We start from the raw sequence: 18,527 nt of genomic DNA on the forward strand, positions 1-18,527 counted from the left end.
GAGCTGGAGTAGCTAGATGTGGAGTGTTTAATCTGTGCTAAGAGTACAGAAAGTCTAAACAGGCAGACTATTGAGATACTATCTGCAAAAAAGTTTAGGCATTACTTCAGAAGAATTATGACCAGGGACTAAATCTATTGACTTTATCAAGCTCTTTATCTATTTGTAAGTTGAAGCAAGGGAGTTTGAGTGTGTGTGGGGTCTGCATGTCTTTATTGGGTGGGATAGGCGAATGTTGCCAGTAGTCACAGATAGAGGTTATAATGTTAAAAAGAAAAATAACATCAACAAAAACACACACACACCCCTCCCACACACACAAAACATCATCCAAACTACTTCTTCTTCTGAGTTTTCATGTATCTCTAAGTACATGCCATTGGTTTTAATTTTCTATGTTCTGTAATCTAAATTTAGTAAACTATGTTTTAAACCTCAAACTTTTTTGATGCCAACATTAAGTAGGACAAAAGTAGAACCTTGCATTTTCGACAGCAAAAATAGGGAAGTCAGAAGAGATACTTGCTTCACCTCTAATGCAGAAAACAAGAGACATCTGTGAAGCTCAGCAGGTTCCTTTGATTCCTGTCTCTCTATGAGTGTCTCCTGTGACCAATTTACCTCCTGGATCAGGTTACAGAAACTGTGAGCACAAGCAGCTCTTTTTTTTCTTTCCCCCTTCTCTTTCCTTGTTTTGTGTAACTCTGAGTTCACTCTTAACAGATGTGATTTTTCCTTGATGTTGTATAAATTAGAAATTGAGGCAGTGCTCTTTAATTTGCACATCTTTGCTTCTTGAGAAACTTGGACTTCATGGTGTCTGGAGGTCTGTTTTGTGGCATGTACCTGCTGAAGGTAGAAGAAGCTGAGAAAATGGAAACTGAGCAGCTGAAATACCAGAGTGAGTAATCCATTGCTACGTTTGCCTTTGTAGTTGGAGTTTGTGTATTTTAGATCCTGAGGATTATTACTCTAGTTCCTATATGGCTCATTGCAAGCATACAATGTCTAATGTATCTTCATCCAAGTTATCTCTCCTACTGGTTTCTATGTGTAACATGCTAGGAAAGTCCTTGCTCTCATGGTTTACACTCTGCAGGTACATAGGAGCTCATTGTAGCATGATTTATTCCCATATGTTTGGAGTTACTGTTCAAGTTATACCTAGAAATAAACTGCAGTAAGTCACTCATTCTTGTATCCATATAAGACTTATGTGACTAACGGGAGAAGTCCTGATTTCTTCAGTGGCTGGGGAGTTTTCTGGCTATTGTAATTCCTAAAGATCTGGACAAATCATCTCCTTTATATATATACACCTTTATTCACCAGATCTCAGTTTGGAATATCTTACTTCCCTCTTGATGAGTAGTCTACAAATAACACTTACTTTTAGAAACTGCCCATGAAAGCTCCATAAATGTGTTATTCTTCTGTCCTCAAACCCCACCTCTTTTATATGGAAATAAATTCAATTGCCTACCAGTATACTCCAGGGTGATCAGGGTAGGATTGTTCAACTGATGTTGCTCTCACTCATTTTATTATACTGAGCTATTATTCTGTAAGGAAGCTTCCTCATTGATTTAACCCATTTAACATATGATATTTAGTAGAACACAGAGATTATACCAGACTAGAGTCCCTTGTGCTAGGCTCTGTTCATATGTGGAATAGGAGGAAATGGTTAGGAATTCAAGCACCTCTGTATTATATCCATAAGTATAGGCTATGTTCAAGTTGTGGTCTTGTTTTCTTCCAACATTTGTTCCTGGCTGAAATACTGCCAGATGCTGAGCCCTGAAAAACTTATTTCTTTCTCTGTGCCAGTCTGGATTTTGTTTTCCTTCTTAGTTATTTTCATACACATATGCACTCTTACTAGTAATAGTATTTGAGCAAGTGGATTCTAAGTGGCATTTAAAATAAACATCATCCTCTTTTTCTCTGATAAACCAACAGAATTCCTAAGGAAACATAGTTGGAAATTACTATCTGGCTCATGACTGACAGTGGGTTATAGACTTTCTAACTGCAAGCTGAGGTTTAAAATTTGATGTAGTATATTGTAACCAAACCAGAAGTGGCCTGTTCTGAGAGATTAGTTTAGTTTCCTTTCAGTCTCCAGCGGGTAAAATGCTTGTGTGTTGCTACAGCTGGCAGAAAAGTGTAGCCTCGGGCTTTCTTCTTGTATCCACTGGGATCTTTTTTTGTGTAGTGTCCTCCCCGCCACCCCAAACTGGCTTAGCAAGCCAACAGGATGTTTCTTGACCTAAGGAGTAAGTTGGACATTGTCCTTTCTCCTGTCATCCAGTACATGGGTGTGTCTTGAAAAGCAACTATTAATTGGCTGTTATTTTGCACAAGGGACTCTCAGCTGCAGAATATCCCTTTATGGGCCTCTGCTTGCTTATGCAGTTGAGGGAGGCCTTGGGGCTTCTTTGACCTAGTTCCCTGTATCGATTAATGGCAGTGCTGCTCTCAGGCTCAAAGAGTGCTTTTGTTTCTAGTTTTCACTAGAACAGTGGAGAGATCTGACTTTGGAGGCCTTAGCATAGAGGAAATGACAGATCAGGCTGTGCTCTTGCCATCATGGTTAGACCTTTGTGATGAAGGTGCTCAGTGCTAGAGATGATGCCACAAATTTCATTATGGCATCAATTAAACCTATTTAATACGGTATAGAATGGTAGGACCTCTGCAGCACTTAAATGTTTGTTGGTTTTTTTTTTTTTCCTTTGGAGCAATTTTTAAATCTTAGCACAATCTCCCCCATTGCCCAGGGTAGGCTCAGGATAGCAGGTCATGACAACATCGAGCCAATGAGCTCTACCCTCTGGATGCAATCATCCAGCCAAATCCCTATCCACTAAAGAGTCCACCCAGCAAATCCATATCTCTCCAACTTTGGAGGGTGTTGTGGAGGACCATGTCAAAGGCCTTGCAGAAGTCCAGATAGATGACATCTATTGCTCTTCTTTTGTCAACCGAGGTTGTCACTCCATTGCAGAAAGCCACTAGGTTGGTCAGGCAGCACTTGCTCTTAGAAAAGCCATATAAGCAATACTTGACTGCCTAAGTAATGCACAATGTTGTCATTCTCTCTAAGAATATGGTGTACTAATGGCACTAGTATGAAACAAACTCAGACTTATTTCAATATTTTCTGCATATCTTCACCTGTTTGTCTTCAAGGATGCAGTAATCTGAGTGGGAGTAGCTACAAATGTTTGAGACACAAAGTCACCTTGGGGCTTAGTGGAAGAGTATGTTGTAAGGGGTAGCTGCTCTAGAAATTACAGGTTAGCAGTAGATAGGCTTGCTCTAGCCATGTATGAAGCTTAAATCCCTCCCCTTTGACATTCACAGTATGACAAAGTTGTATTTTTTCTTTTGTTTGGTACGAAGTAGGAATATAGGACAGCTCCAAGATATCAGCATCCTAAATACCCAACCTAAGTTTCAATGCCAAACAGAATTCTTTTGTCGTTAATATTTTAATGCTCTAAGTATTATCAAATGTGTGATGGCCTCAACCACATTATTTCCTTTGCAAACTTTTTTCCCTTCACTGGGATGCTCTTCAATATAACTTGTTACACAACAGTCAAATGTGGTCAAAAAAGGTAGGACATTAGAGATCAATATTGATTTTTGGTGTTAACTATTGCTCTTGGTGGGTGGAAAATCAATTATATTAGACATCAAGTATTTCAATTTTGTCAGCTTGGTCTGGGAATAAAGCAAAGGGTCAAGGGTTGTGATTTTGTTGTATTGAGGATAACACTTGTAAAACAAAACAACACCATACTGAAGTACCTAACCATCATAACAAGTTTGAGAGACAGGGAGCTGCTTGGGGAGAGTCCAATGGAGGCCATGAAGATGACCTGGGGACTAGAGCATCCTTACAAAGATGAGTTGAGACATCTGGAAAAGAGAAGACTGTGAGGGGCTGTGTGAATATCTGAAAGGTAGAGGTCATAAGAATGTGTCTGGGCTTTTTTCAGGGTGATAGGACCCGGGGACAATAGGTACAAACTAGAACAGAGGAGGTTTCACTTGAACTTAAGGAGAAACTTCTTTACTTGGATAGTGGCAGAGCAGCGGAACAAGCTGCCCAGAATGGCTGTGGAGTCTTCTAGTCTGAAGGCTTTTAAAGCTGACCTTGACATGTCTTGGTGAACTTGTGTTAGTAGGAAGGGTGAACTATATGATCTCCTGAGGTCCCTTCCTACCCCTACTACTCTATGATTCTGTTTGGTTCTCTTTTAAAAACACAGTGCCTCATAGTTGTGGTAAGACCTTTTCTCTTTATTATTTCAGTATGTCCTTAGAATGCTACTGCATTGATCAAGTAGCTGAAACTATTTTTTTTCTCATTAAACAGATTCAGCACAGAAGTTCATCAGTTGTATGGTGATGTTTAAAGCCAACCCATGCTGATTTTTTTAGCAACATAAATATGTCATAATTTGAAATCTGGGGGTGCTATGTTGATTTGTACTAGCTGATTGTGTAATCATAGAACGGTTTAAGTTGGAAGGGACCTCAAAGTTCATCCAGTTCCAACCTCCCGCCATAGGCAGAGACACCTCCCACTAGAACAGGTTGCTCAAGGCCTCATCCAACCTGGTGTTGAACACCTCCAAGGAGAGAGCATCCCCAACCTCTCTGAGCAACCTGTGCCAGTGTTTCACCACTCTCACTGTCAAGAACTTCCTGACATTCAGTCTAAATCTCCCCTCATCCAGTTTAAACCCATTACCCCTTGTCCTGTCATTACAAGACCTTGCAAGCAGTCCCTCTCCAGCCTTCCTGTAGCCCCCCCACCCTTCATGTCTTCAAGAGCTTGGGCAAACCACTTGTATAAACCCTGAAGCAACACAGAATGTGTTGCCTTCAGCTCCTTGGGTTGATAAGGAGTAGGCTGGGACTGGCATGTCAAGGTGTGACTTGGTCCACGACTTCAGTATGGGATCATATAGCCAAAAAGAGTGCTGGCTCTGGTGGCAACCCAGCACTGCAGCGGTGCTGGTGTCTGGTGCTTTGAGTGCTTGCAATAAAATATCCTTATCTCTTCATATAGCAGCACTGCATCAGAAGTAGTTCCCTGAATTTACTTTTAACAGTGTTTTGGTTTCACTCTGAAATGCTCCCACACACAGTTTTACGAGAATGTCTGTCTTCAGTTAGGCAGAGTAGTAACTAAAGAATTCCCCTCTCCCATTACTCCTGCCTGGTGGGGGAGGACAGCATATATACAGCAGGATCTTTTTTATGGTGATCTGTAGGTGGAAGTGCCCTGCAGCCAGATACTGGTTCTATGAGGGAACTGGAGTAATAAAAATACTTTATGCTTTTACCCACCCCATTATTCAACAAAGATATTTCTGCAGGTGTCAATTGGCCTCTCTTGCAATGCTTCCTTCAGAGACAGAGTAATAAGAGAGGTGTTTGGCTCTGGGAGAAAAGAGGTCAGATGGCTTAGGCTGTCTTTTCAGATTGATAAGTTTTCTTTGCTGCTTTATGGCAATATGTGACCTTGTTGTTTCTCCTTTTGTTTCCATTTAAGAGGATAATCGAGTGCTATAAACATTGTAGTTCTGGCAGTATGAATTTGCTTGGGTGGTAGCATCTTCAAATTTGGGGCTCCCACCTTGAAAATAGAAACAAAGCCATGGATGATAAACAGCCCAACAATTCATTACCTGAAGGACTGTTCTAGACTGTCTTGTCTGAGATTTTGGTTAAGTAATAGTCATTGCTTATAATCAACTAAAATGAAATTCAGTTCTATGCAAAAGGAAGTTGCTGTGCTTGTGAACACGACCACACAGTGCAAGTTCACGGACTTGTTAATGAACTGGAGTATAGGAGTGGATAGAGTTGGCAGTATTTATCATTGTCAAAGGAGAAAAATGGTGAGGCATAAACTCTGTCTGCCTCTCTATTAAAACATACAGAAATCTGCCTCTGAAGTGAGGCAGATGCCAAGCTGGCTTAAATCTGATCCTCCCAAACCCATACCTTACCCCTAGTATCCAAATTGCCCTATTAATCTTCTAACTTTAAAGAAAGAATTCTTTCTCATGCAGCTGTAGACATAGTGGACAGTCATAACTACTCAGTTTTCCAGTCCAGCAGCAGGACAGCAAGAAATCCCTCTGTGTGAATGAGTCAGTGTTGGAGAACTTAGTTATTGACCCTCTTAGACCTAGTTTGTTCCCTTCTAATCAGCTCCAGCAGTAAGTGTTTCACCACAGACAAGCACATGCTGTGCTTCTAGCACCTAACCTAGTGCTGAAGTACTTATTTCTAGCAAAACTTCAGAGCAGCTCCTGCTGTTCAAAAGTTTCTGGAGTGTCTTTTGTTTGCATAGTCACAAACTATAATGTTTCATCTCCTCAAATAGCAAAACATTCTGAATTGCTGCTTACAGAAGGCTATGGTTGACTGGGGAAGGGGAGAAAAGAGGAGAGATCAACGGTCTGCTGGGACTTAGCCTTTATTTGAGGAGGAATGGCACCCTACATTGGCTGCAGCCAGTAAGTATCAGTGGGGCTTGTCAGACAGCTTGGCTTTCATTTCGGGGCTTGTCCACCAGTCAGATGTTAATAGAGCAATGTCGTGAACTACCAGCGCTCTAGGATGGGCATTGAAAAGCAGGTCTGCCTCAGGAAACTGCTCAACAGAAGCAGCATGGTGTTAGCTTTTAAAATTGTTGAGCTGTCAGCTTGATATCTTTACTGGTTTTTCATTTGGTTGGTTTGGGATTTTTCTATGGAAGAGGCAGTGTTAAATTTGATGTATTTCTTTTTCCTTCCACCTGGACTATAGTAAAACAGTTCACAAAATACATGAAATTTCTCTGTGTTTCCTCCCCTGATTCCTTCCCCCATCTCAGTTACCCGTTGTGCTATAGGAATATGCAAGGGGAAATGTGGGAAGTATCCATACCTTCTTTCAGCAGAAAGAAAGTATGATGCACATGGTTTTTATGTCCCAGAGTTAAAGGCCAAACAAACCTTGAAGTGAACAGGTAAATTTACCTCCAGTGCTTCCTTTTACCATTTTTGCTTGCATCATTTCCAGTTTCCTAATCTAAACAGAGTGTGAATGTGGTCTCATTGCTTTCAGCTATAATACTATACAATTTTCCATATTTATTTTAATATAAATGTTTCCTGGAGATGTTTCACATTATAGTGCTTCTGGTCATGGTCTGGAACATCAGGGTGCAGAAATCAAGACCTGGGATTTAAGCACAATAGACTTATTGAGCTTTTTGGTCATAACTTATATGGTGCTTTTATGAGTTCTGTGTTTATTTTCCACTTCCAAAGTGCTATCTTGGGGAATTAGGCCATCTACAGAATAAGTATTGCTAAATGGATGAACATTTTTACTCCCATTATTTTAGGTGCTTACATAATTTTATTGAATGTTATCTGTTTTGTTTTGGTTGGTGGTTTTTATTAACCCTGACTAATGAGATGTACCACACTGTTGTTAAGTCTTCCACCAAAATGTTTGGTCCTTGAGACACTTTCAGATCTATTATGCTATGGTTTTTCCTTGTATGTGCCTTAAATCTCTTAAGGAAGATGCTGCTCTTTCTCTTAGCCAAGCTCAGGGATTTCCACCTATCTCAAACTTAATCCTGGCCTCTGCTAGTATAAATCCCTGTCCTATACCTGTGCCCTTTTCAGCAGTGTAATATAAATCTAGCTCTTAACCACTGAATTTCATGACCATATCTCTATTCCTACCCTAAACTATAGAGCCTAAAAACCTTGGAACTTCTGCTCACATGGGATGTAATCTGAATCCCAAATGATTCAAAGGCTTCATCCTAATCTCTTGACACTGCTGAAATTTGTTTGTAACTATGTGTGAAGTGAACTTTCATTCTAAATATTTGCTTATTACTTTTGCTTTCCCTGCAGGACCAAGCACTAATTATTGCTCTTGCCTATGTATTTTTCCCCTTTTTTTTAATTTCAAGCTTACAAACTTCAATCCCATTCCTTCAATCTCCTTAAAATACCTGTAGGATGAAGTAATCACTTCAGTTTGGGGATCAAGCTGCTTTGTGCCCTTAACTCTGAATCAGCCTGCAGTTTGATTTTTAACACCTCCAAATGCCAGACTATACCATGAGCCATGCTCTTTTCCTACTATATAGGATGCCCATGGCCTGTAAGCAAATATCCATACTTCTTACCCATCACTAGGCTACATTTTAACTCATTTGTTTACTGCACGTGGCCTTGCAGTGGTTCAAAAGGTTTTGCTGTAAACACAGTCCTTCATCTGATTGTGACCCTTCTCTTAAATGACTTCTGATGGTACCTACTTTTCACTTTCAAGGCCTCTAAATTTAAGGTCAGGATAACAAGGAAATCTAGTTGGTGTTAGGCATGGAATTGTATTCTGGTTCACTCATTCCTCACTGCTGATTTTCTAGGCCCTGGTACATATGCAGAACATGATGCACTGAAGCTCTGTTGCCTCCAGCTTGAGACAGTGCTCTAACCTTTACAGCAGGTGTAATCACCAATCATTTGTTTTCATCTTTACTGTCTTCTCTTTCAGACTTGGTCTCTAAGCAATACTTTTACTTCACCTCTTTAATTGCACAGACAAGACATACATGCTAGGACTTAATATAGGCTTGAACTACTGAATTCTAGCTCTCCTCTTGCTGATTTATTTGCCTTTGGAAGGACCTGTTGCTAGTTCCTTGTTTTTGTTTGGGTGTTTGTTTTTTTTTCACTTGATCCCTAGACAGCCTCCCAGTTTGCAACTTTTTTTTTGTCAGCAAGAAACAAACAGTCTCTTTTATCTTGTTTGCTTTTTATCTCTGTCTTTGGTTCTCTAAGTTATGACCTAGAAGATAAAAAATGCAAGCATCACCTAAATTCACACTTGGGTCAAAGATGATTTATTACCTCTGCTTGTGGTCCATCTTTGATACAAGTTTACATGACAGCATGAGAGTACAGCCTTCAGTGCTGCTGTTGGGAGGGCTGTCATTAACAAAATCAAACAGTCATTATAGAAACTTCTTAGCTGCAAGGGTGGTAGTTTCATTGTTAACAAGCAAAATCATCAGTGATTAAACCCCACTGTCTGGGCTGCTTCTCATCTACAACCTCATTTGTGACCCCAACAGAGAGAGGAGTGCTCTGTGGTAGCACAACTGTCTAAAAGGATGCATTTAATTAAAAAATATTTTAATGTAGTGATGGACTTGAATTAAGAGGACTCATCCTGCAATGTGCTGAAAACCTCTTCAGGATTCAGTGGAAAGTTGGACTTTCTCAGTCTTTGCAGATCAGTCATTTAGCTCCCATGATGGAATCTCAGAAGTTTGGAAGTTGAAAGTTTCTACTTCTGCTTGGAATGAAAACATTAAAATCCCCCTTTTGCTCTCATCCAAATTTTCTCCAACTGCCTCAACAAATTGTTCCCCAAGGCTTAATTAGCACTAACAGAACAACTGCCTTTGCTGTGTAATGAAGCCATCCGGAACAGTTACAACCCCCTCCAACCTAAACCAAAGCCTGTCTGGATTCCATGCAATTGTATATATTACCCTCCTACTCCACTTTGCACATCTAGACACATGTCAAGCCCACAAGTCTGATGTTGTCTTGTGTATGTAGTAGTTAATCACTAAAGGTATCTGTTTATTGTAAGGTAGAATTAGTATTTTATTAATTTTCATTGATTTGAGGACATCTACAATGATCCAATTCAAGGGATTTTAAATGTCTCCTATGCCCTTTATTTAGTGACACAAAATTATTTACTAAAAGTAATTTTGTTACTTGCTAGCTCTATGGCTGCAGTATGCAAAAAGCTAAGAGTGAGACAGCATCAAAAGGGGAAATCAGGTTACTCAGAGCAAAAAAAAAAAAAGAGCAAAGAAAATATTTGGGAGACACTCTTGTGAACAGAAATTAGGAATGCTGCATTGTGTGGTCAAGTTAAAGATGCATAGAATCATCTGCAGGACTTAGTTATCTTTCATCAATTTTAATGCAGCTTCTAGCTGTAAAATTCTGCCAGCATACAGATGAAGGTGTCTCTGCATATTGGTATGCTAAACCATAAGCTGTCTATTCCCATTCTGCATCGTTTGGTTAAACTTAAAGTTCCAGAACAACCTGCAGAAAGGGAACAATAAGTGAGAGTTGTTGTCTTCCTGTCGGTTTGCAATCACTTGCTAAGTATCCTAGAAGCTGTGGCTGGAAAAAATATTGCTGAAAAATGAGTCAATTATTAATTGTTTTGGATCAGTTCTATCTGTTAAATATATATCAGGAAATAATGAACACACTCAGCCCTGTTTTTAAACTTTTTTAGGAACTTCTTGAGAAATGACAATGTAGAATGTTGCATCTTTAATACCAAAATAGTTTTCTAGCTCCCAATTGTGGAGTTAAAGGTTTGTGTAATTAATGTTGCTTCAGATAAGAATTTCAATCCAAAAGACTACTGACAAGGGGTGCCTTCCTTAGTTCAAAATGATCTTATAGAAATAAAAGAGGGCCACAGCCTCTGAGCCTCTACAGACTTGTTGAAAAATGTGTATCATATGTCAAGGTACCTGATGAAAAGAACCTGAATATATGACATTCTTACTCCTAAACTCACTCTTACCAATATATGAACCACTTGCTTGGGTTTTGTGAAGGACCCCTGAAGAGAAACTTAGTGCAGAATACCTTTGATTCTTCATTCTTCTTGCACCATCATCTTGGGTTTTATGAATAACCAAAGACAATAGTTAAATTAGGCACTTAAAATACCTTTTGCCTAATTTTAACCTAAAGCTGACCGAATTCAACTAATCTGGGGTCAGGTCAAAACATAAAATACTTATTTGTGTTTTAAATTAGTCTTAAATTGTAGTCAGTGTTTTAGGCCATAGTGCCATAATTAATAATAAATTCATACAATGACAGTCTCCTGTGAACCATTTACTTTAAATCTTCATATTAACCTTTGTAGCATTTCTAAATCTATACTATGAAAGTCCTTCTGTTCTTTTGTCTGCTTGATTTGTGAAATAAAATAGATCAGGTTTTAGTAGGTAAGTAAATACTGAAGGACTGGCTTGCTGTGTTGTCACACATAGCCTGGCAGTCATCTTCCAAGTTCAGTTGATTTCAATGAGAGTAATTTGTAGCAGCAAGAAGAAGTGGCAGCAATAATGAACACTTATGCTTTTGGAAGTCAGAGAAAACATGGTATATAGATCTGTAAATGGACTCTGGATCAACAATGTTTTGGGAAGACTAAGTCTGACACAAAATTCTCCCTCTTAAATCATAGAATCAAAGAATGGTTTAGTTTGGAAGGAGCCTCAAAGCTAATCCAGTTCTAACCACTCACCATAGGCAGGGACACCTTCCACTAGAACAAGTCAATCAAGGCCTCATCCAACCTGGACTTGAACACCTCCAGGGAGGGAGCAGCCACAGCCTCCCAGAGCAACCTGTGCCAGTGTTTCACCACTCTCACTGCAAAGCACTTCTTCCCAACACCTAGTTTAAATCTCCCCTCTTCTAGTTTAAACCCACTGCTCCTTGCCCTGTCATGGCAAGACTGTGTAAATAGTCCCTCCCCAGCTGTCCTGTAGCCCCCTTCAGATAAGGTCTTCTTGAAGCCTTCTCTTCTCCAGGCAGAAGAGCCCCAGCTCTTGTAGCCTCTCCTTATAGCAGAGCTGCTGCAGCCCTCTGGGCATCTTTGTGGCCTTCTCTGGACTCACTCCAACAGTACCACATCCTTCTGTGTTGGGGGCTCCAGAGCCATTGTTTAATATTTCTTTCTTTAATGCCATAGGTGTTACTATCAGCTGTGTGTCAATGGCAAGGATTTGTCTGAGCTAATGAATATGAAGAACTTGAAGGATAAGTTTAATTCAGCCTAAAGGCACTAAATGACCAAAACATTAGCATAGCAATGCAGCATGTATGGTTCTTGATGCTACAAAAGCAAACGAAAATACCCCACAAACAGAAATCCAAACCAACGCTCCCACTCCACCACTTCACAAACAAGAAGCCCTCCCACAACCACTTCACAAACAAAAAGCCCTCAGTGACTAATATTGTGTATTGCTAATTTCAGGCTCTGGCTTTCGTGCTGTCTGTATATGGTCATTTTCCTCCCTTCATCCCAAGAACCTACATACGAGTCACTGCCTTCTACTGACCTCCGTCGTACTTTGATATTCTTCACTCATAGAATCATAAAATCAACCAGGTTGGAAGAGACCTCCAAGCTCATCCAGTCCAACCTAGCACCCAGCCCTATCCAATCAACCAGACCACAGCACGAAGTGTTGATTTCCTGAAGTTGGCAGTGAGGGTTAGTCACCAAAAGTAGAATTAATCCCTGGAGTATGTGTTATCTATAAGGAAAGAAAAAGATTTTTAACAGAAAGACCACACATGTGCATCTACAATGTTGTTAATTTGTACTCAAATTAGTCACTAGGAACATGTATCCATTATTTATTATTTCAGTTGTAACACATCCAGGACCAAAGGTCAAAAAATTCAGTCCTCATCCATGTTGATAGCAGATTTTCTGGATGTTTTTCAATGTTTTGCAGTTCTATCTAAAGCATTTCTCTGATACAACAGTGTCAAAAGCTCCCTGGTCCTTTTAGATCATCACACTGGTGCACAGGCACAGACACCTGGGCAGTCCCAATGTCATCTCAGACATAGCTCATCCACTCATCTGATTCAACAGCAAGGGGTTTGGAATTTCAAGTCTGGCATCCCATTTTCTCCAGTAAAACTGCCTTCTTATTATATAGGTGGAGAAATCTTGGTTGCTAGAGGAAAAGGGGCTTCACTTAGATGGTTCCAGTAGTTTTGATGAGATAATTTTCCACTTGGTCTGATTCTGGTGCATTTTGGGAGGGAACCAAACCACAGACCCTTGTATGCTGTTGTAATGCCTAATTGAAACAGACTGCAAGCCTACTGTTCTGCTAAAGCATCTCGCAACTAAGCTGCTGTTTCAACAATAATGAGTTGAATGAGCTCACAAATGAGGTCTGCTGACAAATTGTACATGTCAAGTCTCTGTCCTTTACCAGATCACTGGGTAGAATTTAGTCTCCTTTTCAGTAGTCCAGCTTTGTGGTTCTTATTAAAACTGATAATTTTTTTTTTCACTTTGTCTTGAAAGCTCCCTGAAAGATTAAATTAAATCTGCCTGAAAGAAAGAGTAAGGCAATATACTCCCAAATACAAGAATAATGCTCTAGCTTTCACATTCTGCTGTGTTCTTTGTGGCCATGTTCCTTCTTTGCTTGTACTGGAGGTGTTTATTGTGTTTGAGGAGGAAAAAAATAGGATCTGTTGGTAAAGACATCATGATTTATGTCAGTGGGCAGCATTTGGGCAAGCATGAGTCTTTATTTTTAAGTTACTTTGGAACCAAATGTTGCCTGCTGCAGATTTAAAACTGGTGAAATTATAGCTTTCCTTCAGTGAATCTGCTGATCATGGTTGTTAATGTCAGGAGTGACTTGTATCTGCTTCTCTGCAGTTTAGCTTCCTTTGAAAATATAATTAGAGTGTGGTTTTTCAAGTGGAGCTCCACGTATTTGCTAGTTGTTGAGTGAAAGTTAGCGGTAGGGTGGGCAGAAGGGTGGTCAGCAAAATGAAGAGACAATCTGCTTTCCAAAGATAGTGAAGACTGGAGAGCTAAGAATATCAGAACAAGTGCTTGCTCCTTCCTTAACTATTCTAGCATGCTATATGTGCAAATTGCTAGCCCCTGAAGAGTTAAAAGTGTTTGTTTCACAGGAAATTGGAAGAAATTTATGTGCGCAAGTGAAACTGAAAGGTCGAATGTGTGACTCATATCTATTGACAGATGGAATGAGCATAACATAAGAAGACAGTGACTAGAAAACAAGCAGGTTGTGTGAAAGTATTTTTAGAGACTAATTTCTACCCAGCTGTGTCTTCTATGAACGGAAGAAGTTTGTCAAAGTTACCTAGAAGTTGCCTAATACCTACCTAGTGGAAATTAATTACATTGATACGCTTTACATGGATACTTCCTCACTTGGGCTGAAAACAGTTAACAGCTTTAAGAGCTCTACCTGAGATTTCAAAATATGTAGTAAAACAAGAATTAAAAGAATTTGTAAGTTCCCATTAGTGCTCCTGAACTTTTATGTGCCCACTTGCTTTACCTCAGTTCTCCTGTGGACTCCCACTTCTGTGCTCTCTTCCCCTCTCAACCTTCCTCAGTTTAAAATATCAGAACCCAGCTTTGCTTGTTATATAATAATGACTCATGCATCCATTGGCTTAAACTTTCCCAATCTTTCTTTCCTATCTTTTCATGGTCTTCAAATTGAGATTTAGTCTCTTCAGCTTTGAGTACTACATCTACTAATGGAACTCAAAAAAGTGACCATCTGCCAGATGGATGTGACTCCATTGACTGCTACTCTTTGAGCCTGGCTGTCCAGCCAGTGTTTTATCTAGGAGCTCATGTGCTCATCCAAGCTGTCACCAGACAGGTTATTTTTTTCATGAGAATTCCATGGGAAAGAGTGTCAAGGGCTTTATGGAAGTCCAGGCAGACAATATCCACAGCCTTTCCCTCACCCATTAGGCAGGTCATCTTATGGCGTAAGGCAATGTGATACTTTCTGGGCATCTGCTCTCATCATGTAGAAAAGGGTGAGGAGCAGAACTCATATCCATGAATCCCATGGCAATGGAGGATAAGATAGGGGCTTTTTGCCCAGCATGTGAAGCTGACTTGCCCTCGCCTCAAGCTGTTAGGGTTATTTTAATTTCTTTAAAGGCATCTCTACTTCTAAAGGTTTAGATGGTTTCCCTTTTACCCTGACTATGAGCTGGGCTTTAGCTCCCGGACTTCCTGCTCCATAGCCAGGTGGAAGTGCACAAATGCAAGCTGATTTTGTTTAAGAGCAGGAAATGCAAAAGAAGAGAGGGAACCACTCGTTTACCTCAAACTGGAGTACATCAGCTATATGGAAATCAGGATTTCCTTTCTTTAGTTAGGACTTTTTAGGGTTCTCTACAGACATAAGCTACTGCTGGTGCATTGTGTGTTGTTTACAAGGTTCTCACATGAGCTAGCAGGACAAGTATAGCCTGCTGGAATGAGGAAAACATCTGATGTTCTCTTTTACAAGGCATGCAATCTGCACTAATTTAAATCTACAGATTCACTGACATGCTAAATCACTGAGTAACAGTGTAAGTAGGGGGATGAATAAATCCTTCTGTTAGTGTGGCATCTTGCTGCAATTAATATTTTCTCTGCATGTTTCTGTTACAAGAGAGGATCTATAAAGGTGAAGATGATAGCTTGCTCATTACAGTGGGCAGCAGGGAGAAACAGTAAAAAATGCATGTCTTGAAGGAGCAGGATATCTTTTTTGAAGTAAGCATATGCATATAGTGGATTGCATTGTCTATAATCCTTTCTCATCCAGCACATATGCTATTAGTCTACTCCTCTTCCTGGAGCCCATCCAAGTACTAGCAGGATAATTTCCTGCCTAGAATGGAAAACTCAAGGAAAAAAATAAATCATATGCAAATAATCCTATAATGCTCCTATAGGAATTATGTATTAGTAGAAACCTTTGATATGAAAATAAAGTACTGAATGATAAAAATTCAATGATGGAACTCATGGGGCAAATTTTGTATTTCTGACTTGTTGGAGCAAGAGTACATGTGTGAATGAAAATGTCTCTTTTCAAGTACTGAATGTAATTGGCTCTATTTGTTGTAAATTAGTGTTCTCCCAGTATTTAAAAACAAACAAATAACAAAAAACACAAACCATCAACAGAAAAAAAAAAAAAAACAAAAAAACCCCAAAACCTCACCAAAAAGAAACAAACAAAAAATCTCCCATAAAAACACCCCCAAAATCCAAGAACAACAGAAAAAATGAGCAAAACAAAAAAGATTTTTCCCCTTCCTCACTTGAGTTCTTACAAAACCATTTTTTCCTCAACTTTCCTTGAAGAATCTGTAGGAGAATACTCTTTCATGCTATGCATATCAACTGAGACCTAAAATCCCATTTACTATTAGAATTGACTTTAAATAAGCACAAAAGCTGGCAGGTTACTATAAACGTAAAGCTTACAGTAGTGGGTGCCTAAGATGTTTTTTAAGATGAAGGGAATGTTCCAAGTGATGCCAGTAAGTGTTAGAGGATGTGTCCTGCCTCATATCATAGAATGGTTTAGTTTGGAAAGGACCTCAAAGATCATCTACATCCAAAACCCTGATATCTTGAGAGTGGGTGAGTGGTCCTGTATGGACCATCAAGAGTCATCCAATATTTGTTGTAAATCACTGCTCTTCCCCTGCTGTAGGCAGATGTACCCTGATTTATGTCATCAGTGGAAGACAGATAAATGCAATTCATTTCCCTCCACAGTGTGGATATGTAGCCATTAATGGTACGTAAGAAAAGAGCCCTTGCATGTAGTATTCTTTTATGTGACCCATCAAGGCCTTCAGAGTTCTCTCTAATTTGAAATTCTGCCTGCATGAAGTATTGTGAAATTCAAAATCCTCCATGTACTTTCATTTCACTGAGCAGTAAGCAGCTTTGCAAAATGCATGATGCAGGTTTTAGCATTGTGGCAAAATGGCAGTGCCCTACAGTCAGTGGGAAAATTACAAAGCATTCATAAGCAGCTTTTACAAATCACTGAAAATGTACAAGATAGTTAATAAATGAGCTCACTGTTGGAGCGAGTCCAGAGGAGGCCACGAAGATGCTCAGGGGGCTGGAGCACCTCTCCGATGAGAACAGGCTACAAAAGTTGGGGCTCTTTAGCCTGGAGAAGAAAAAGGCTTGGAGGAGAACTTATAGTAGCCTTCTAGTATCTGAAGAGGGCCTACAGGAAGTCTGAGGAGGGACTACTTACACAGTCTTGCCATGGCAGGACAAGGAGTAGTGGGTTTAAACTGGAAGAGGGGAGATTTAAACTAGATGTTGGGAAGAAATGCTTTGCAGTGAGAGTGGTGAAACACTGGCACAGGTTGCCCTAGGAGGTTGTGGCTGCTCCCTCCCTGGAGATGCTCAAGGCTGGGTTAGATAAGGCCTTGAGTGACCTGTTCTAGTGGGAGGTGTCCCTGCCTATGGTGGGAGGTTGGAACTGGATGAGCATTGAGGTTCCTTCCAAACAAACTAAACCATTCTGTAAGTACAGATATGACTTTGCAGACCTTTAAGTATAGGAGAACCTAGGGCTGAGGGAAAATCTTGGCTGTTTCATCAGCACCTAAATTCACTTCTAGAGTATTTCTCACTTGCTGTAGATTCCTACGCTCCGCATTTCCAACATTAGGAAATCTGTTGTTAGTGCTGCTATCTGTACCTCTAATATGTCATTGAAATCTGTGTAGGAGATCATAGAATCAACCAGATTGGAAGAGACTTCCAGGATCATCCAGTCCAATCTATCACCCAGCCCTAGCCAGTCAACTAGACCATGGCACTAAGTGCCTCATCCAGTCTTTTCTTGAACACCTCCAGGGACGGTGACTCCACCACCTCCCTGGGCAGCCCATTCCAATGCCAATCACTCTCTCTGCCAACAACTTCCTCCTAACCCTCACCTAACATAAAGCCATTGCTAATAAGGTGATTAAAACCGAACTCACTGTATAACAGCAGAGGATCTAACCTACAGCATTTATGTTCTGATTCTACTTTTCCTGAAGCCAGCAGCCCTGCTTACTGGATGCCTTAATATTGTGTCCTGTTTTGAAAACCAAACCTTCTGTGGGTATGATTGTACAATTTGTGTGTGCACACACACAAAAAAAGGCTAAGAAATGTGTTATTTGGAGAGGAATGCAAAGCCTTAGTAACCTTAGTGAAAAGCCTTAGGTAGGACCAGTGAAATTCTTGATGCTTTGCCATCTTTGTGTCATGGAACAATCGCTGAAATGGGGAAGGAAGAAACTTAGGTGAGCAAAGTTAACATGCATCAAGACAGAATTATTCTAATAACCACAACAGGGTAGGCACAGGTTCAGACATCCATGTGCGTGGTAGCTGACAAAACTGATATCTTGCAATAGTTGCCTCTCAGATCTTGTAAAATTCTTCTCTCTCCTTTTCACCATCTTCTCCCCAGTCTGATGCATTAAGAATCTATTTTCTTTTAGCTAAAAGTTCAGTCATAGTTTTGCATGCATGCCAGGAAGTGTAGACAGTGTTGCAGGTGTTTGGAAACAGCAGTAGAAACATGGTAATTAAATTTTAATAGGCCCTCTCACTTCTATGCCTTGTCTTCAGTATTCCATTATAGATATTCAAAACTTTACAATCAGGGTATTATTACACAGGTAACTTGAGCTCCCACACCTTCCTTTGGGAATTTTCAGACTGCTGCAGCTCTTCCAAATGCAAAGTTGTATGAAAGGCTGTGCAGAGAAGTTGATAAGATTTGTACCCAGTTAATGGAT

The 18,527-nt window shown here is 40.0% G+C and overlaps 1 long non-coding RNA gene across 2 annotated transcripts in view; it reads left to right on the forward strand.

The window, feature by feature from the left end:
- The first annotated feature begins 641 nt into the window (after positions 1-641).
- LOC135186260 (uncharacterized) overlaps positions 642-18,527 on the forward strand; it is a 64,121-nt gene continuing 46,235 nt past the window's right edge. For both annotated transcript variants that reach the window (XR_010306797.1, XR_010306798.1), the window contains exon 1: positions 642-901. This is a non-coding gene — a long non-coding RNA (uncharacterized LOC135186260). The remainder of the gene's footprint in view (positions 902-18,527) is intronic.

The sequence above is a fragment of the Pogoniulus pusillus genome, chromosome 24 (assembly GCF_015220805.1).
Source record: "Pogoniulus pusillus isolate bPogPus1 chromosome 24, bPogPus1.pri, whole genome shotgun sequence".
NCBI lineage: Eukaryota > Metazoa > Chordata > Aves > Piciformes > Lybiidae > Pogoniulus > Pogoniulus pusillus.